The following is a 19,533-nucleotide window of genomic DNA, read 5'->3' as shown; positions in this document are numbered from 1 at the left end:
ATGGAGAGTTTATTAAGTAGTGCTTATTGGACTGATATGCCCGCAGAAGAGGGGCACATTTGAGAATGTGTCACTCTCCCGACGCACTGTAAAGAGGCGGGTTGAGACCATCGCTGGAAACTTGGAGCTTCAGCTGAAGAACAGAACGGCCGACTTTGACGGTTTTTCACTGGGTTTGGATGAGAGCTGTGATGTACGTGACACCGCCCAGCTACTCCTCTTCTTACGTGGGATAACTGCAGACTTTCAGATCACTGAGGAGCTGGCAGCCATGCAGTCAGTTAAAGAGACAACCACAGGTAATGAGTTGTTCACAGAAGTAAATGCGTGTTTGGACATGTTAAGATTGAAATGGGACAAGCTGGCAGCTGTGACAACAGATGGTTGTCCAAATCTGACGGGGAAAAATGTTGCACTTTTAAAGAGGATGCAGGATAAAGTGACAGAAATTGACATTTTTGCATTGTACTATACATCAGGAAGTGTTGTGTGTTAAAAATAGTGTAAAGAAGGCAGGCTGTCTTCTTTTAATAGCTTTATTACAATCTTTGGCAAGCTAGGCACACTTAATATGGATGTGACTATCAGTGGTACTTCAACTTTAGTGTTTGCTGTAGTCCGGAACAACATGGCACACAAACAACTATCTGAAATGCAGCCAATAATACATACAGATAATGTGTCATGAGACATCCATCCATCCATTTTCTACCGCTTATTCCCTTTCGGGGTCGCGGGGGGCGCTGGCGCATATCTCAGCTACAATCGGGCGGAAGGCGGGGTACAACCTGGACAAGTCGCCACCTCATCGCAGGGCCTGTCATGAGACATGCAAAACTAAATTATATACATAGAGGATAAAAGTAAAGGATAATAAATGAGCTCAAATATACCTACAAATGATGCATAATTATGCAATATGTACACACAGCTAGCCTAAGTAGCATGTTAGCATTGATTAGCTTGCAGTCATGCACTGACCTCTCTCCTCTCTGAGCTGCCACCTTATCGTGGTAGAGGAGTTTGAGAGTCCCAATGATAGTGGAGCTATGTTGTCCGGGGGCTTTATGCCCCCTGGTAGGGTCTCCCAAGGCAAACAGGTCCTGGAGGGATCAGACGATGCCGTAAAGAGGAAAAGTGGGTCCTCCCTTCACCGATAGCAGGGGCCATAGAGGTCGGGTGCGATGTAAGCTGGGCGGCAGCCGAAGGCAGGGCTCGTGGCAGTCCGATCCTTGGCTACAGAAGCTTGCTCTTGGGACGTGGAACGTCACGTCACTGGGGAGGAAGGAGCCTGAGGTAGTGCGCGAGGTGTAGAAGTTCCGGCTGGATATAGTTGGACTCACTTCGACGCACAGCGAGGGCTCTGGAACCAGTTATTTCAAGAGGGGCTGGACTCTCTTCCACTCTGGTGTTGCACGCAGTGAGAGGTGATGGGCTGGGGTGGCAATTCTTGTTTCCCCCCGGCTCAAAGCCTGCACGTTGGAGTTCAACCCAGTGGACGAGAGGGTAGCTTCCCTTCGCCTTTGGGTGGGGGGACGGGTCGTACTCGAGGGAGTACTGGATAGTGCTCCCTCGGGTGATTCCCTTGTTCTGCTGGGGGGACTTCAACACTCATGTTGGCAACGACAGTGAAACCTGGAGAGGCGTGATTGGGAAGAATGGCCACCCGGATCTGAACCCGAGTGGTGTTTTATTATTGGACTTTTGTGCTCGTCACAGATTGTCCATAAGAAACACCATGTTCAAACATAATGGTGTCCATATGTGTACTTGGCACCAGGAGACCCTAGGCCGCAGTTCCATGATCAACTTTGTAGTTGTATCATTGGAGTTGTGGCCTCAGGTTTTATACACTCGGGTGAAGAGAGGAGCGGAGCTTTCTACCGATCTCCACCTAGTGGTGAGTTGGCTGTGATGGTTGGGGAGGATGCCGGACAGACCTGGCAGGCCCAAACGCATTGTGAGGGTCTGCTGGGAACATCTAGCAGAGTCTCCTGTCAGAGAGAGTTTAAAATAACTTAGAACATGTCATGATGAAGTTGCGGGACATTCAGTCCAAGTGGACCATGTTCCGCACCTCTCTTGTCGAGGCAGCTGATTGGAGCAGTGGCCGCAAGGTAGTTGGTACCTGTCGTGGCGGTAATCCCGTTGGTGGACACCGGCAGTGAGGGATGCCATCAAGCTGAAGAAAGAGTCCTATCGGGTTCTTTTGACTCATAGGACTCCGGAGGCTGCGGACAGGTACCGACAAGCCAAGTGGTGTGCGGCTTCAGCGGTCGCGGAGGCAAAAACTCGGACATGGGAGGAGTTCGGGGAAGCCATGGAAAACAACTTTCGAACGTCTTCGAAGCGATTCTGGACCACCATCCGCCGCCTCAGGAAGGGGAAACAGTCCACTGTCAACACCCTGTATGGTGAGGATGGTGTTCTCCTGACTTCGACTGCGGATGTTGTGGATCGGTGGAGGGAATACATCGAAGATCCCCTAAATCCGACCAACACGTATTCCTATAAGGAAGCGGTGCCTAGGGAATCTGTGGTTGGCTCTCCTATTTCTGGGGCTGAGGTTGCTGAGGTAGTTAAAAAGCTCCTCGGTGGCAAGGCCCCGGGGGTGGATGAGATTCGCCCGGAGTTCCTTAAGGCTCTGGATGCTGTGGGTCTGTCTTGGTTGACAAGACTGTGCACCATCGTGTGGAAATCGAGGGCGGTGCCTCTGGATTGGCAGACCGGGATGGTGGTTCCTCTCTTTAAGAAGGGGAACCGGAGGGTTTGTTCCAACTATCGTGGGATCACACTCCTCAGCCTTCCCGGTAAGGTCTATTCAGGTGTACTGGAGAGGAGGCTACGCCGGATAGTCGAACCTCGGATTCAGGAGGGTTTTTGTCCTGGTCGTGGAACTGTGGAACAGTTCTATACTCTCGGCAGGGTCCTTGAGGGTGCATGGGAGTTTTCCCAACCAGTCTACGTGTGCTTTGTGGACTTGGAGAAGGCATTTGACCGTGTACCCCGGGAAGTACTGTGGGGAGTGCTCAGAGATTATGGGGTATCGGACTGCCTATTGTGGCAGTCCGCTCCCTGTATAATCAGTGTCAGAGCTTGTTCTGCATTGCCGGCAGTAAGTCGGACACGTTTCCAGTGAGGGTTGGACTCCGCCAAGCCTGCCCTTTGTCACCGATTCTGTTCATAACTTTTATGGACAGAATTTTTAGGCGCAGTCAAGGCGTTAAGGGGTTCCGGTTTGGTGGCTGCAGAATTAGGTCTCTGCTGTTTGCAAATGATGTGGTCCTGATGGCTTCATCTGGCCAGGATCTTCAGCTCTCACTGGATTGGTTTGCAGCCGAGTGTGAAGCAACTTGGATGAGAATCAGCACCTCCAAGTCTAAATCCATAGTTCTCGCCCGGAAAAGGGTGGAGTTCCATATCCGGGTTGGGGAGGAGACCCTGCCCCAAGTGGAGGAGTTCAAGTACCTCAGAGTCTTGTTCACGAGTGAGGGAAGAGTGGATCGTGAGATTGACAGGCAGATCGGTGCGGCGTCTTCAGTAATGCGGACGCTGTATCGGTCCGTTGTGGTGAAGAAGGAGCTGAGCCAGAAGGCAAAGCTCTCAATTTACCGGTCAATCTGCGTTCCCATCCTCACCTATGGTCATGAGATTTGGATTATGATCGAAAGCACAAGATCGCGGGTACAAGCGGCCGAAAGGAGTTTCCTCCGCCTGGTGCCGTTGCTCTCCCTTAGAGATAGGGTGAGAAGCGCTGCCATCCGGGAGGAACTCAAAGTAAAGCCGCTGCTCCTCCACATTGAGAGGAGCCAGATGAGGTGGTTCGGGCATCTGGTCAGGATGCCACCCGAATGCCTCCCTAGGGAGGTATTTTGGGCTCATCCAACAGGTAGGCCACGGGGAAGACCCAGGACACATTGGGAAGACTATGTCTCCCGGCTGGCCTGGGAACGCCTCGGGATTCCCTGGGAAGAGCTGGACAAAGTGGCTGGGGAGCGGGAAGTCTGGCCTTCCCTGCTTAGGCTGCTGCCCCCGCGACCCGACCTCGGATAAGCGGAAGAAGATGGATGGGCATGCACTGACCAAATATGCCACATTAGCACTCCAACAAGTCAAAAAAAATATACAAAGTGCACTTGTGTACATTCACGCACAGCTTGAAACCTTTGGTGGACAAAATGAGACAAAGAAGGAGTGGAAGATTTTGCATATAAACAAACTGTTGCATCACAGTCTACACTATGTTGAGTTCAATTACGCCGAAATTAGTAGGACCAAATGATTTCACTAAATACACTCATCAGTGAAGCATACTCACACATTAAACAGTGGGCTTTTTAGAAATTGGGAAGGTTTATGTCATGTTTGTCCTCATACAAAAAACATACTAAAACAAGAACATTATTTTCCCCCATCTTTTTCCATTTTTAATACTTTAAAAATTTTTGGGCAGCACTAAAGAGCCGCATGCCACCCCTGTCCTATACAATGGCCGATCTGGGGTGTCAAATGTAAAAATGCTGTAATTTTTGTGGCAGATAATTAATTGTTGTCACATTTAACCCACTTTTCTCACATTCAAATCACTTTCCCTACATTTAACAAATATCTCATATTTTGCCAATTGTAATCACATAAAAGTTTGAATTAAATGTGAACACTAAATGTTATATTTAAATGTTGAATATAAATGTTGACTCTAAATACGAGCGCTAAATATTGAACTTAAACTTAAATGTTAAATCTTGAACGAGCAATAATCTGTGATGGTAAAAAAAAGTGAACGTAGTGATGCATGTTTTAACTTAATGCGCTGCGTATGCTTAAAATTATCAAAATACGTACATATTAAATGTTAATATTAATGTGCCAGTTACTAAATTACTTATATACTTACATCATGTACTGTATATAAAACCCTAATGGAAATATTTGGGTGTTTTAAGGGCTTTTATAGACAAAATAGAGCGACTCCCTTAGGCTTAATTGTAAGTGGACTTTTGATCACATTATTTTTATAATTAAAATGCATTAAAAAAAACATGTGTTCTTGTCTCACATGAGGATTGTGAAAAATAGGCAAAATTCCAATAAAGTGCAGTTTCTCTTTACATCTACATTACACATCTAAATCTTAATTTTAAATCTAACATCTAAATGTGAGCCTTAAATATTAAATCCAAACCTAAATGTTAAATCTAAATCTAAATGTTAAAACCAAAAAACTTCTGATTTGTTTATTACCAAAATTGTCAGAGATGTGTCAACCTGTCTTAGAGATCACTTTGTTTGATTAGAAACACTTTAAAAATGTCCAAATGCTCACAGTCTCGCTGTATATCTTCAGGCTTCTAGACAACCGCGTTGAGCTAATGTTTTATTTAATTAGCCTCAAGCTTGCATTACCTTCAGTTCGAGAATTTATTAGTCAAGGGGGCTTTATTCTCCAGCAAGGAGAAGGTACTACCAGGACACAAACCGATGAAGGATGGCCTTACAATGCTATTCACATAGTTTCTGCAGAGGTGAGAGTTCAACAATGCTACACATATTTGTTCCAATTTAATTTGTGATAACTCAATTGGCTAATTTGAAATATGGAGTCAGTCTTGGCGACTTGTCCAGGGTGTACCCTGCTTACCGCCCGAATGCAGCTGAGATAGGCTCCAACGACCCCCTGCGACCTCCAAAGGGACAAGCGGTAGAAAATGGATGGATGGATGGAGTCAGAGTCTGGTTTCTATTGGATGTAATAGTTACGATGTCATGTCAATCATTCAGATCAGATGTTGCCTTCAGGACACCGTTTATTACTAGAAATATCACTATTCAACCTGTATTATTTTTGGTCACAATGTCTTTTTTACTGTCAAACATTACTAATATATGTTATCCATCCATCCATTTTCTACCGCTTATTCCCTTTCGGGGTCGCGGGGGGTGCTGGCGCCTATCTCATCAACAATCGGGCGGAAGGCGGGGTACACCCTGGACAAGTCGCCACCGCATCGCAGGGCCAACACAGATAGACAGACAACATTCACACTCACATTCACACACTAGGGCCAATTTAGTGTTGCCAATCAACCTATCCCCAGGTGCATGTCTTTGGAAGTGGGAGGAAGCCGGAGTACCCGTTATCAATATCTTATTTTCTTAACTTTTGTTGACACTTTTTTCTTTCCTGACACACTTTTTGTCCTCCACAGCATGTTTGTAAGGGGATTTAAAGTCTAGATACACATATCTTTTATTAGACAAAAATGAATTTCAATTATTAGTATTAACAATCATACTGTAAGTACAATGTCACATTCATCAGTAAATTACAAACACAAGCAGAAGCCTCCACATGCTGATGACAGAAACTGCACCAAAGTGACTGACTGAAGTAGCCAATTCTGCACGCAAGTGAGCTACAATGACGATGGTGGTAATGTAATGGTCCCGAGTGGTAAAAATATTAAAAACCAATAAAATTGTTGCTTAAAACCAATATAACTATTAAGAACCCAATGTAGAGAGAGCAGCTGTCCCGAAATAAGGAAAGATAAAATAAAATTAAAACCAGTCACGTTGTCGACAATAAAATACCAAAATGTTAACGAATGTGATGGGCGAGGGTATAGTCAGGCGTGTGGGTCCATTTCTTGGCTCCGCCCACTTCCACGACGTCTTCCTGCACACAAAATTAAAAGGGAGGCAGGCCACGGGGATAAAATCAACTAAAACCACGGAAACGCTATCCGGGCTGACGTCACACTTACACGCAAGGCAGGGCTTTGCTGTAGTTCCGCGTCAACGTATTGGGTACGCACACTCTCCTCGCCAGTCTCCGGTCACTTGCGGGACTTACGTGGACGTACCCGTCCCGCTCCGCCTCCTGGTCGCTCCGGGGGTAGCCGCAGGTCCCTGGGTCCAAATTTCCGCCTGTCCACAGACCCACACAGCCAGCGTACGACGCACGAGCCCGCAAGCCCACAGCCAAAGGCAGTTGGGTGTCCCCACAGATTCACAACACACGGCACTTACTTGGGCGGCAGAGTTTCCTCTGCCCCTGCCTGTTGTGGACGTCTTGGGGTTCGTTCCGGTAGCATGCGGGGTCTACTGTGTGGTCCGGGGTTCCTTCCCAGCCTCTGTGCGTCTACCCGGTCGCTCTCGGCAAAGCCTGTAGATTCTTCCCCGTCCCGGCCATAACCTGCCGAATCCAGCCATCCCCTCTCGTCCTGGCAAAGCCTGCCGTTTTTCCTCTGTCGACTCTGCTCCAACCCCGCTCGACCCTCTTCCTCCTCCTGTCGCTCCTTTTAAACGTGCAGTCCTAATTCTCCACAGTTGTGTCCAACCAGCTAAAAGGGGCAATGTTTTGAAATGCCAGCAAAGTCCACAAGGAGTAAAAACATGCAATTAAAAACAATCAAATTCCAAAGTATAAAACATGCAATTAAAACTACAATCCATCCATTTTCTACCGCTTATTCCCATTTGGGGTCGCGGGGGGCGCTGGCGCCTATCTCAGCTACAATCGGGCGGAAGGCGGGGTACAATCAAAAATCCTAAAATATAAAAACGTGCAATTAAAAATACAATCAAATTCTAAAATGTAAAAACATGCAATTTAACAATCCACAGCAATAAAGCACTATAAGACTTGCATGGCAATGAAACAAACAAATGAAATCCCCTATTTGTGACCCATCACAGTATTATTCATCAAAGTGGAAGGTTACACTGAAACCAATGTCGATGGGCTAACAAGCAACTGCAGCAGAAGTGACATTGTCTGCATGTCCTTGTGATTGGTGACTTAAACTCCCTTCACACAATGTGAGACTACAAGATAATCAACAGAAACAGAATTAATCAAATGCTGGAGTTGATGAACAACGTTTAACCCCACCAAATCCTTCAACTGCGGCCACTGGAGAAAAGGTTATAACCCTGACTTTTGCTTTGCCAGCCAAAGACTGGCACAAATAAGTGAGAAAGCCGGTGCTGAACCCACTTCGTAGATCACAACAATGGCCAATCTCTGTCACAATCAAGCCTGTCATAACCAAGTCGGAAGTTGATTTTCCATGCCTCTTCAAATTAAAACCAGCCCAAGTTGACCACCTGAGCACAGCAGAGCACTCCTGGACATAGAACCCAATTCTGACAACTACACCGTGTTCATACAGGCTGTTAAAAATGTAGCTCGCGCCTACATCACTCATGGATGTCGGAAGGAGTACATCGCTGGCCTCACAGAGGAAAAATCACAGCTTCTGGAGTGCAACAAAGCGGATTTCAGACTCGACCCATTTTTGGACACCGCAAGCCAGCTTGGAGAACCATCATCGAATGCCTGGGGAGGGAGAGGCAGAAAGCCTGGCAAGATATAGAAAGCATCAACATGTCCGAGACCAGCAAGAAAGCCTGATCTACCATCCGTAAGCTAAGTGGTTACAAGAACACCCTACCTAATTTATCTGACAAAACACAGAAACTGTGTGGGAGCAGACTGGTAGCCAGTGGAAGACAAGTAGAGAGGCACAGGAACCAGAGAAGAACATCATGCCACAACCATGTCCATCCTAACCAAGCCTTTCATGATTGAGGAGCAGAATACACTTCCCCTGAAGCAGGTCATGCCACACAGGATAGTGACGGGGTGCATCAAGACAACCACTGTTTAGTGTGTCCAAGCCCTCTCAGAAATCGCCACCTCTGACGTCTGCAGAGCAGTCACTACACAAGATGGGCACAAAAAAAGCAGACTGAAGACAACCGCTACCTACTTTATGAGCATTCTGTCACCCAAAAACGCTTCTCTTCCAAGACGAGCTTCCTTGACAACACCAAGGCCCTGGGAACCAACCCAACTGCTGCCAGAATTTAAGAATGTCAGAAGCGATGGAGCAGCCTTAGCAGCCGGTTGACTCAAAGGAGGGAGAGAGGCATCACCCCTGATAAATGCCTCGCTACCAGCCATGATCAAACTTGGGCCGTCTGGAGAACCCTGCACAGTCTTTGAGTTGGAGAGGGGAGGTGCAAGGTGTCCATTAAGCGGTGGAAGCTGAGAACATCAGACTCATGTGCATGGGGAGAGCCATAAACAAGCATCTCATGAGTTGCTGCCAGGCCCCACAGTTTAGTGGAAATGACCAGGCTAAACCAAGCTCGACTGTGCCACCTACTGGAGGGAGGTGATATGAAGATGGACTGACACAATGAAAACAAAATCTACTTTAAAAAAAAAATAGAATATCAATGGAGATCTTTAATGTAGTGAAAAACATCCAGATTGTTGTTTTGTGAGAAACCTGTCATGATCCACTACTTGGATCATGTCAGATTCTGTTTTTGTTCCGTCTTTTCACATCCTGTTTAGTATTTGTCTCCCTTAGTTCCTGGTGGCACTTCCTGTTTGTTTCCATTGCCATAGTCACATATTAGTGTCACCTGCATCTTGTTTTTCACGCACACCTGCCTCCTAATTTCTGTCCTTATATAAGCCTGCCTTTTCCGTTACTCACTCTCGCAGTCTAGTTTGCTGATCGATGCAACAGGTGATGTCGCTGATTCCTATTGTGGTAAAAGTCTTTTTGTATTCGTTAGCTTCCACGCTATTCCTTCGTTTGTGTCCCTAGCTCACATGCTAGCGCTTTCAGTTCTTTCAAGCGCCCATGCTATTTCTGTTTGTGTTGTCTTTAGTGCCTTGTGCAAGTGTTTTGTTCTTAGTCTGTTTTGTTAGTATAAATAAATCATCCTTTCTTACCTTCACGCTGTGTCCAGTCCGCCTGCATTATAGAGAAAACGCACCCGCATAACCACAATGCCAGCCAAGCCTCACAAAACTTGGTGTGGGGGTCATCAAGAGGTCAACTGCTGAAAGAGGAACAAAAATTAACAGCTAAGCAAGAAAAGGCTGCTTATACAAGGCAAGAACCGAAATTTGGTCGTATAATTGGAGATGGGCAAAACTGAATACAACTTTTAGCAATGAGGACGTTTTCCTGCTTAATCAATGAATCTGCCTTAACCCATAAACGGAGAGTCTTTGAATTTTTTTCCCTCTTTGTTAAAATAAGTTACCGTATTTTCTGGACCATAGGGCGCACCGGATTAAAATGCGCACTGCCGATGAGCGGGTTAACTCAGGTCTTTTTTAGTAAGAGAAGCGCACCAAATTATAAGGCACATTGAAGGGGTCATATTAAGATTTTGTTCTAAATTGAAAACATTTCCTTGTGGTCCCCCACCTTTTTTGCACCACAGACCGGTTTAATGTAGGCATTATTTCCAGAGACCGGCTTTCCACTTGTGCCAGATAAAGACAGCAAAAATAAGCGCATGAAAAATACAACTCACTTTAATGCTGAAATAGTGGGGGCCCTGGGTCAGTTTCTTTGCAATGAGAGCCCCGCCAGGTTACCATCAACTTTTGGATACAATCCGTCACATTTATATTTTATATGTTCATTATTGTGCAATGTATCATGTCACAAAAGTTATTGCAAATAGCAACTTACTATGAGGAGTTTTATTGGACTTTATTTTATTGTACTGTATTTTATTGTTGTGTTTAGTGGGACAGACGAAAGTTAAGTCGTCCATAAATTATTTAATGTTTCTCTGCAGCCCGGTAGCCAATGCGTCACGGACCGGTAATGGTCCCCGGACCGTGGTTGGTCTACAAAACATGTAATGGTGGTTCCTTGATCAAAATGTTGCATTGATTATGTTTTACAGATCGTCTTCAAGTCGCTTTCTGACAGTTGCTTCAAAATGCGCCGTTTTGTGGGCGGTTTTATTTACGTGGCTCACGTTTGACAGCGTCTTCTCCCCGTCATCTTTGTTGTAGCGGTGTAGTGAGAAAGGACGGGAGTTGAAGAAGTGTCAAAAGATGGAGCTAACTGTTTTAATGACCTTCAGACTTTACTTAAATCAATAAAAGCAGCATCTCCTCATCAGTGGCTCACTCGTGCAACAACGCCAGAAATGTGTCTCGTGTATTACGGTCCGACCGGAACTCTCTAATAGCTAAAGTTTCGTGGGTGAATTATATAAACCCACTACACTGGTAGTTTTTAGCGCTTCCATGGCGAGATATAAGTTACAACTTCACGCTACTTTATATTAGAAATGGTAACAGCAGAGGGCGAATGCTTCTTAACGAGAAGATAGTGGAAAAAGAAGAAGCTTATCGACTACGGTGTTGACACGAATTACAGTGGCGGACCTGCACAAATGTTCTAACTTATGCAGATCTTAAATACACATCAGCATGTGACAGAAGGTGTGAAAAGTTGGTTTTGCATAATATTATGGAACATAAAAACAGATAATATGTCTGCTAATGGGTGCCATTTTGCGGTCCTTATACATACACCATAGTAATACTTGTACCTCTGACTGCGGTAGCCGTATTGGGCCGACAATCCATCAAGCGGTGCGGCTTCTAAGTCACACTAAAACATTTTGATGGATTTTTGAGTGCCGTGTGTAATGTTCTTTTTTTCAATGGAACATTTAAAGTTTTGGTGTGGTTTACTGGCGTCACATTGCAGTCTGCACGTATCTCTTATGTGTGACTACCATCTACTGATCACACTTATCATTACACCATGTACCAAATAAAATTGCTTAGAGGTCGGTAAGTACAACCAGAATTATTCTGTACATTAGGCGCACTTCCTCCTGAATCCGAGGTTCGAATATCCGGCGTAGCCTCCTCTCCAGTACACCGGAATGAGAATCAGCACCTCCAAGTCCGAGTCCATGGTTCTCGCCCGGAAAAGGGTGGAATGCCATCTCCGGGTTGGGGAGGAGACCCTGCCCCAAGTGGAGGAGTTCAAGTACCTAGGAGTCTTGTTCACGAGTGAGGGAAGAGTGGATCGTGAGATCGACAGGCGGATGGATCGGTGCGGCGTCTTCAGTAATGCGGACGTTGTACCGATCCGTTGTGGTGAAGAAGGAGCTGAGCCGGAAGGCAGAGCTCTCAATTTACCAGTCGATCTACGTTCCCATCCTCACCTATGGTCATGAGCTTTGGGTCATGACCGAAAGGATAAGATCACGGGTACAAGCGGCCGAAATGAGTTTCCTCCGCCGTGTGGCGGGGCTCTCCCTTAGAGATAGGGTGAGAATCTCTGCCATCCGGGAGGAACTCAAAGTAAAGCCGCTGCTCCTTCACATCGAGAGGAGCCAGATGAGGTGGTTCGGCCATCTGGTCAGGATGCCACCCGAACGCCTCCCTAGGGAGGTGTTTAGGGCACGTCCAACCGGTAGGAGGCCACGGGGAAGACCCAGTACACATTGGGAAGACTATGTCTCCCGGCTAGCCTTGGAACGCCTCGGGATCCCTCGGGAAGAGCTAGTCAAAGTGGCTGGGGAGAGGGAAGTCTGGGTTTCCCTGCTTAGGCTGTTGCCCCCGCGACCCGACCTCAGATAAGCGGAAGAAGATGGATGGATGGACATTAGGCGCACCGGGTAATAAGGTGCCCTGTCGATTTTGGAGACAATGAAAGGATTTTAAGTGCGCCTTGTAGTCCGAAAAATGCTGTAAATTGAAAGGTGAAAGGGCTGAAATTTGGCCACAGTTTTGAAAAAGTTTTTCTTTGAAATGGCATCATGGCACAAAACAATTGATCGAAAAAAAACGAGAAAAGCTGGGAAGAAGGCGACAGCAGGTAGGCACAGCTGTGTTATGAATGAATCAAAGTGGGGAGATGAGGGTTCAAGTGGGAGTGAAGATAGTATGGATCAGGATGGTGGGAGAATTGAAGAAATGAGGGAGGCCTGTGGGGTGGAAAAAGGAGGCCATGTAAAGAAGATCAAGGCTAGTGAGCAACATGGCATGGAGAGGGAGGGAAATGGGACTAAGGGTTCCAAGTTTAGGGCCTGTCAACATTAAGTCGGATAACTCATTAAACAAATAATTAGTTAGCCTAAGACCCGTTTCGGCCACACTAAATAATCGTTTAAGGTTCCCCTCCTTGGATAATTTTTTACACAGGTAAGTGCGCCATCTAACTCTTGAATCTCCGGCTCATAGCATTGTATGGACTCATTGATCGTTTACAAACTGAGTTTGTACCGGAAAGAGAGCCCCACACAGGAAGTGATGTCAGAAAGAGAGCCCCACACAGGAAGTGATGTCAGAAAGAACGCGCCACAGCCAGCTTCATAATAAAGCGGTTTCGTTACTTGGAGCTCACCTCTGGAAACATGGAGAAAAGTCATCCAGATATGTGTTTCTCATTCCGTCTTTACAGACGCTTGTGGAAATCACACATGAATACCTTAAGAGAAAGCGATTGCAACTTTTTCGGATACAACACTTCTCAGACGGCAAGAGAACTTTCGAATGTCCAGGTCAGCTGTGATTCTGCTTACCGAAAAACTTTGTCCATTTGTCGAAGGAGAGACAATGAGAATGCGGGCTCCCGTGGATGTGATAAAACAAAACGCGGCATAGCTCAGTTGGTAGAGTGGCCGTGCCAGCAACTTGAGAGTTGCAGGTTCGATTCCCGCTTGTGCCATCCTAGTTACTGCCGTTGTGTCCTTGGCAAAACACTTTACCCACCTGCTCCCAGTGCCACCCACACTGGTATAAATGTAACTTAGATATTGGGTGTCACTATGTAAAGGGCTTTGAGTCACTTGAGAAAAGTGCTATATAAATATAATTCACAATTCACAAAAACTGTAGCGTGTGCTTTGTGTTACCTGGCCGTCGAGGGAAGACTACGGAAAACGGCGAATGCTTTTGCACTGGCAAAGCAGACTGTATCAGTTATTATCCGCTATGTATGTCACAGACTCAACGTCTAGGTCCAGAGAATATAAAGTCACCAAAAAGGAATGGCCAATGAAGGTGAAGACAAAAGAGTGAGACCAGATATCTAGATCCTGAGATTGATTGATGTAAAATGTTCTTTGTCACATTGTTTACTTTCATGTGTCCATTGAGTCACTACACAGCACACTGGATTCCAGTTAATTGAAATACCACAAAACTGGATATTGTTGGGATAAGTTAAATTTAAGAACTTGCACACAAAGCAACACTAGAGGTGACTATGACGTACGCATTTTTCGCGCATGCGTATTAGGTTTTGTTGCACCGACGGACGGAGGGGGCGGGGGTCTTAAACGACCATTGTGTGTTTGTGTGGACACGATTAAGGGTAGGTGGGATTTACCCTTGATAACCTCAGCCGGTTTAGTGTAGAAGGGGCCTTAAAGGCCTACTGAAACCCACTACTACCGACCACTCAGTCTGACAGTTTATACATCAATGATGAAATATTAACATTGCAACACATGCCATTATGGCCGGTTTAGTTTACTAAATTAAAATTTTAAATTTCCCGCTGAGTTTCCTGTTGAAAACATCGCGGAATGATGACGCGTATGATGACGCGTGTTTGTGACGTTATTGGTTGGAGGGGACATATTAGCCCAGCACCACTTACGGCTAAAAGTCGTCTCTTCTCATCACGCAATTACACAGTATTCTGGACATCTGTGTTGCTGATTCTTTTGCAATTTGTTCAATTAATAATGGAGAAGTCAAAGTAGAAAGATGGAGGTGGGAAGCTTTTAGCCTTTAGTCACACAAACACACGGTGTTTCCTTGTTTAAAATTCCCGGAGGTGAAGCTTCACTATGGATCACAGCGGTCAAGCGAACATGGATCCCGACTACATGTCGACCAGCACTTTTCAGTGAGAAAATTGTGGAAATAAGTCGCCTCTTACCGGAGATCAGCTGAGTTTCTGTCTTGCTGCAGCTGCCGTGACTTCCCTCAGAGACTGGCGTCAACACACCTGTGGACACACCCCTCCGACTATCAGGTACTATTTTACTCACTAAAACACTAGCAACACAATAGAAAATTACAGGATTTCCCAGAATTATCCTAGTAAATGTGTCTAAAAACATCTGAATCGCTCTTACTGCTCTCGCCTTTTTTTTTCTTTTTTTCTAGGCCTTCACTCTACATTTCCTCATCCACAAATCTTTCATCTTCGCTCAAATCAATGGGGAAATTGTCACTCTATCGGTCCGAATAGATCGAGCTACTGCTGGCTATGATTGTAAACAATGTGAGGATGTGAGGAGCCTTACAACCAGTGACGTCAGGCGCACATCGTCTGCTATTTCCGGTAAAGGCAAGGCTTTTCTATTAGCGACCTAAAGTTGCGAACTTTATCATCGATGTTCTCTACTAAATCCTTTCAGCAAAAATATGGCAATATCGCGAAATGATCAAGTATGACACATAGAATGGACCTGCTATCCCCGTTTAAAAAAAAAAAAAGTCATTTCAGTAGGCCTTTAAAATTGTATTAAGATTCAAAGACCAGGGAGGTGTCTCATCGCTAAATACAGTTAGGCTATTAAAGGGGCTAAAAATCATGTGAGGGATATTTTAATGGCAAAAGTGTTGAGAGATGGAAAGTGGTTCGTAGTTTACAAAAGCAACTAGCAGTAGAAGCGAGTGTTTAGACTTAAAGCAATAGAGTAGTGCAAGATAGTGAGCACTAGTTATGTAGGGCAGAGTAACAAGTGGATCAAAGGAGTTATTTGTAGTGTACCCATAAAGGGGACAATGATGGAGCTCAAGGCATATCTAAAAGGAGGTCAACTGAAAGGAGCAAGGTGATACATCACAAAAAATAGTTAGTGTATTGTAGCAGATTGAGGAAGAAATGCTGTCAAAAAAGGTTTGTTTTGGTTTCTTGAGCTACAAGTGTCAAACTCATTCTAAACCGGGGGCCGCATGAAGAAAAATCTACTCCAAAGCAAAAATAAAATAAAATAGAGCAGGGGTCCAAACGCGGTGCCCACGGGCACCAGGTAGCCCGTAAAGACCAGATGAGTCGCCCGCTGGCCTGTTCTAAAAATACCTCAAATAGCAGCACTTACCAGTGAGCTGCCTCTATTTTGTGAATTTTATTTATTTACTAGCAAGCTGGTCTCGCTTTGCTCGACATTGTTAATTCTAAGAGAGACAACACTCAAATTGAATTTGAAAATCGAAGAAAATATTTTAAAGACTTGGTCTTCACTTGTTTAAATATTTTTTATTTTTTTATTTGATTCTTATAATTTTCAGAAAGACAATTTTAGAGAAAAAATACAACCTTAAAAATTTTCGGATTTTAAAAACTCATATACCTTTTTACCTTTTAAATTCCTTCCTCTTCTTTCCTGACAATTTAAATCAATGTTCAAGTATTATTTTTTTTATAATTATTATTGTAAAGAATAATGAATACATGTTAATTTAATTCTTCATTTTAGCTTCTGTTTTTTTGACGAAGAATATTTGTGAAATATTTCTTCAAACTTATGATTAAAATCAAAAAATAAATATATATATATCCTGGCTAATCTAGAAAATCTGTAGAATCAAATTTAAATCAGATTTCAAAGTCTTTTAGATTTCTTTTAAAATTTTTCTTCAGGAAAATCTAGACGAAATAATGATTTGTCTTTGTTAGAAATATAGCTTGGTCCAATTTGTTATATATTCTAACAAAGTGCAGATTGGATTTTAACCTGTTTTAAAATGAATCTTTATCAGTAAAAATCTGTAATGATGTTCCATACATTCTTTTTTTTTATTTTTTCAAAAAGATTCAAATTAGCTAGTTTTTCTCTTAATTTTTTTCGGTTGAATTTTGAATCGAAATTGAAGATAAACTATGTTTCGAAATTTAATTTTCATTTTTTTTCGCTTTTTCCCTTCTTTTAAACCGTTCAATCATGTGTTTTCTTCATCATTTATTCTCTACAAAAATAACCTTCTGTAAAAGGAAAAAAAATGTATGACGGAATGACAGACAGAAATACCCTTTTTTTTAAATATATGTAGATTTATTTATTAAAGGTAAATTGATCAAATTGGCTATTTCTGGCAATTTATTTAAGTGTGTATCAAACTGGTTGCCATTCGCATTAATCAGTACCCAAGAAGTAGCTCTTGGTTTCAAAAAGGTTGGTGACCCCTGATATAGAGGGACGGCGTGGCGCAGTGGTATAGTGGCTGTGCGCAGCCCAAATGTCCTTGGTTCAATCCCCACCTAGTACCAACATCGTCACGTCCGTTGTGTCGTGAGCAAGACTCTTCACCCTTGCTCCTGTTGGGTGCTGGTTAGTGCCTTGCATGGCAGCTCCCTCCATCAGTGTGTGAATGGGTAAATGTGGAAGTAGTTTCAAAGCGCTTTGAGTACCTTGAAGGTAGAAAAGCGCTACACAAGTACAACCCGTTTATCATTTATTTATTTATACAGAACTTGAGATGGTTTTCTCTGTTTTCTCACGGGCCGGATAAAGCCTGTTCGCGGCCCATATGTTTGACACTCCTGAGCTACAATGTTTGAGAATATTTGCAATGCAATCGCGTTTTTTTTTTTTTTTTCTAGTCCTTCGCTATCAATATCCTCAAACACGAATCTTTCATCCTCGCTCAAATAAAGGGGGAAATTGTCGTTTTCTCGGTCCGAAGAGCACTTTTTGTTGGAGGCTCCCATTAAAAACAATGTGAATATGTGAGGAGCCATCAAACATGTGACGTCATCGTCTGCGACTTCCGGTAGAGGCTGGGCTTTTCTCTTAGCACCGAAAGTGGCGAACTTTATCGTGGATGTTCTCTACTAAATCCTTTCAGCAAAAACATGGCAATATCGCAAAATGATCAAGTATGACACATAGAATGGACCTGCTATCCCCATTTGAATAAGAAAATATCATTTCAGTAGGCCTTTAAAGTTATATCCAACAATTGCGACAACGACTTTTTACTGTCAATTGAGTTTAGTTTAAGGATTTCTGCTGGTGTTGTGCCTCTGCATTTTTTCAAAGCAAAAAATGTGCCTTGGCTCAAAAAAGGTTGAAAAACACTGGAATAGTGTACAAGATTGAAATGTGTGTGCACGGACTCCTCACACTGACTTTCACTTTCACTTGCAACTTAACATGCATTTCAATTTCTTTCTTTGCTGTCCTCCCATGGCTGAGGGCTTTCACATGCAGATGTTGGCTTTTCACTTTCCTGCTGTTGGTGTCCCCGCTGTGTATTAGCATGAGATCAGACTGCATTGTGATGCTGCACAGATTGTGAAATACCCATTTCCCCCTGACTGTGGCCCTCTGCTCAGGGGGAAATGGTGGATCGGGGGTTGAGACAGGATAGGCTGCTTGTGTGAATAAAACTATTCACATGTTCATCACGAAAGTTAAACATTGCAGTAAAAAAATAGTCTTCATGGTCATTTAAAGTAAAGTTAACAAGCAAATAACACGGGGAAGCGAGGCCGTCACTCTTTACACAAATCACGCAATACGCGTAGGGTCCCGAGATCTGTGTGGGGCCCCATATTGCATGTAAAATGTCCATTAATGAACGACGTAATGAAATTGTATTGCTGGCCCCTTTCTGCTCCTTCACTGATACAAATAGAAAAGTAAATTTCTCTTTCAAGTGTCACCATCCCCCATGGCGTATCGTGTACATTCACCTGTCTTCTATGATGTACTGGCTTTGAATCCTGTGGTACGAATGCATTTTAGTTTTGTTAAATTTTTTACTTTAAACACAAAACTATTTCTTCCCCATTAAACAGAGGGTCATAAAAACTGCCTTGAAGATCACTGGCTGCTCTCTCCCCTCCCTAGATGAACTGTACAGTGCCAGGTGGCTCAAAAAGGCCCAAAACATCATAAAGGACCCATCTCACCCTGGACATTTTGAACTGATGCCCTCAGGCAGGAGATACAGGACAATAAAATGCCGGACAAACCGCTTTAAAAACACTTTTTACCCGAGAGCAATAGTGTCGCTGAACACAAGATGACAATAATGACTGTGCACGTGAGCTGTATGCTTGGTATTTTTATGTATTTTTATCTATTTATCTATGTTCTTATGTAGGATTTTGCACTAAATTAGTGTGCATACAATTTCGTTGTACAATGTACAATGACAATAAAGATCTATTCTATTCTATTCGAAATTGTCGTAGTCCAGGACATGCATCAATTAAATTCAAGTTTGTGCCAAATAGTAGAAAAACCGGGGATCCAATTTAGTCAGAGGCGACCTTTCATAGAACAATTTAATGTTTTAGTTTTTAATTGAGATGAAATACATTGTTCATGCTGAATGTACTTCTGATCTAAAAGTAATTCAACTTGACACTGTAAAAAAAAAAAGCAAATTAAATATATTAAGGTAAAAATATTGAAACAGTGTCTTATTAGCATTTTTGCCATTTTAAGACACATTCAATATGCTAAACTCATAGTCATTGTCAGGCTTGAACTTGGTCTTGGTTTGTTTTCCCGAGGTCAAAGCGAATGGAGTGGAAACAACGTGAAGGTAAAGACATCTTTATTTTACCACTAAAACTAAAAACAGGAACCAACAAAAAGCGCGCACAATGGCGGTACAAAAAACTGGGCTATGAAACAAAAGACTAGCACAAAGGCTATAAACTACAAACATGAAACAAAAACACTTGCGCAGTGGCATGAATAACA

The sequence above is a fragment of the Nerophis ophidion genome, linkage group LG17 (assembly GCF_033978795.1).
Source record: "Nerophis ophidion isolate RoL-2023_Sa linkage group LG17, RoL_Noph_v1.0, whole genome shotgun sequence".
NCBI classification, from domain to species: domain Eukaryota; kingdom Metazoa; phylum Chordata; class Actinopteri; order Syngnathiformes; family Syngnathidae; genus Nerophis; species Nerophis ophidion.
This window is presented reverse-complemented; position numbering follows the sequence as displayed.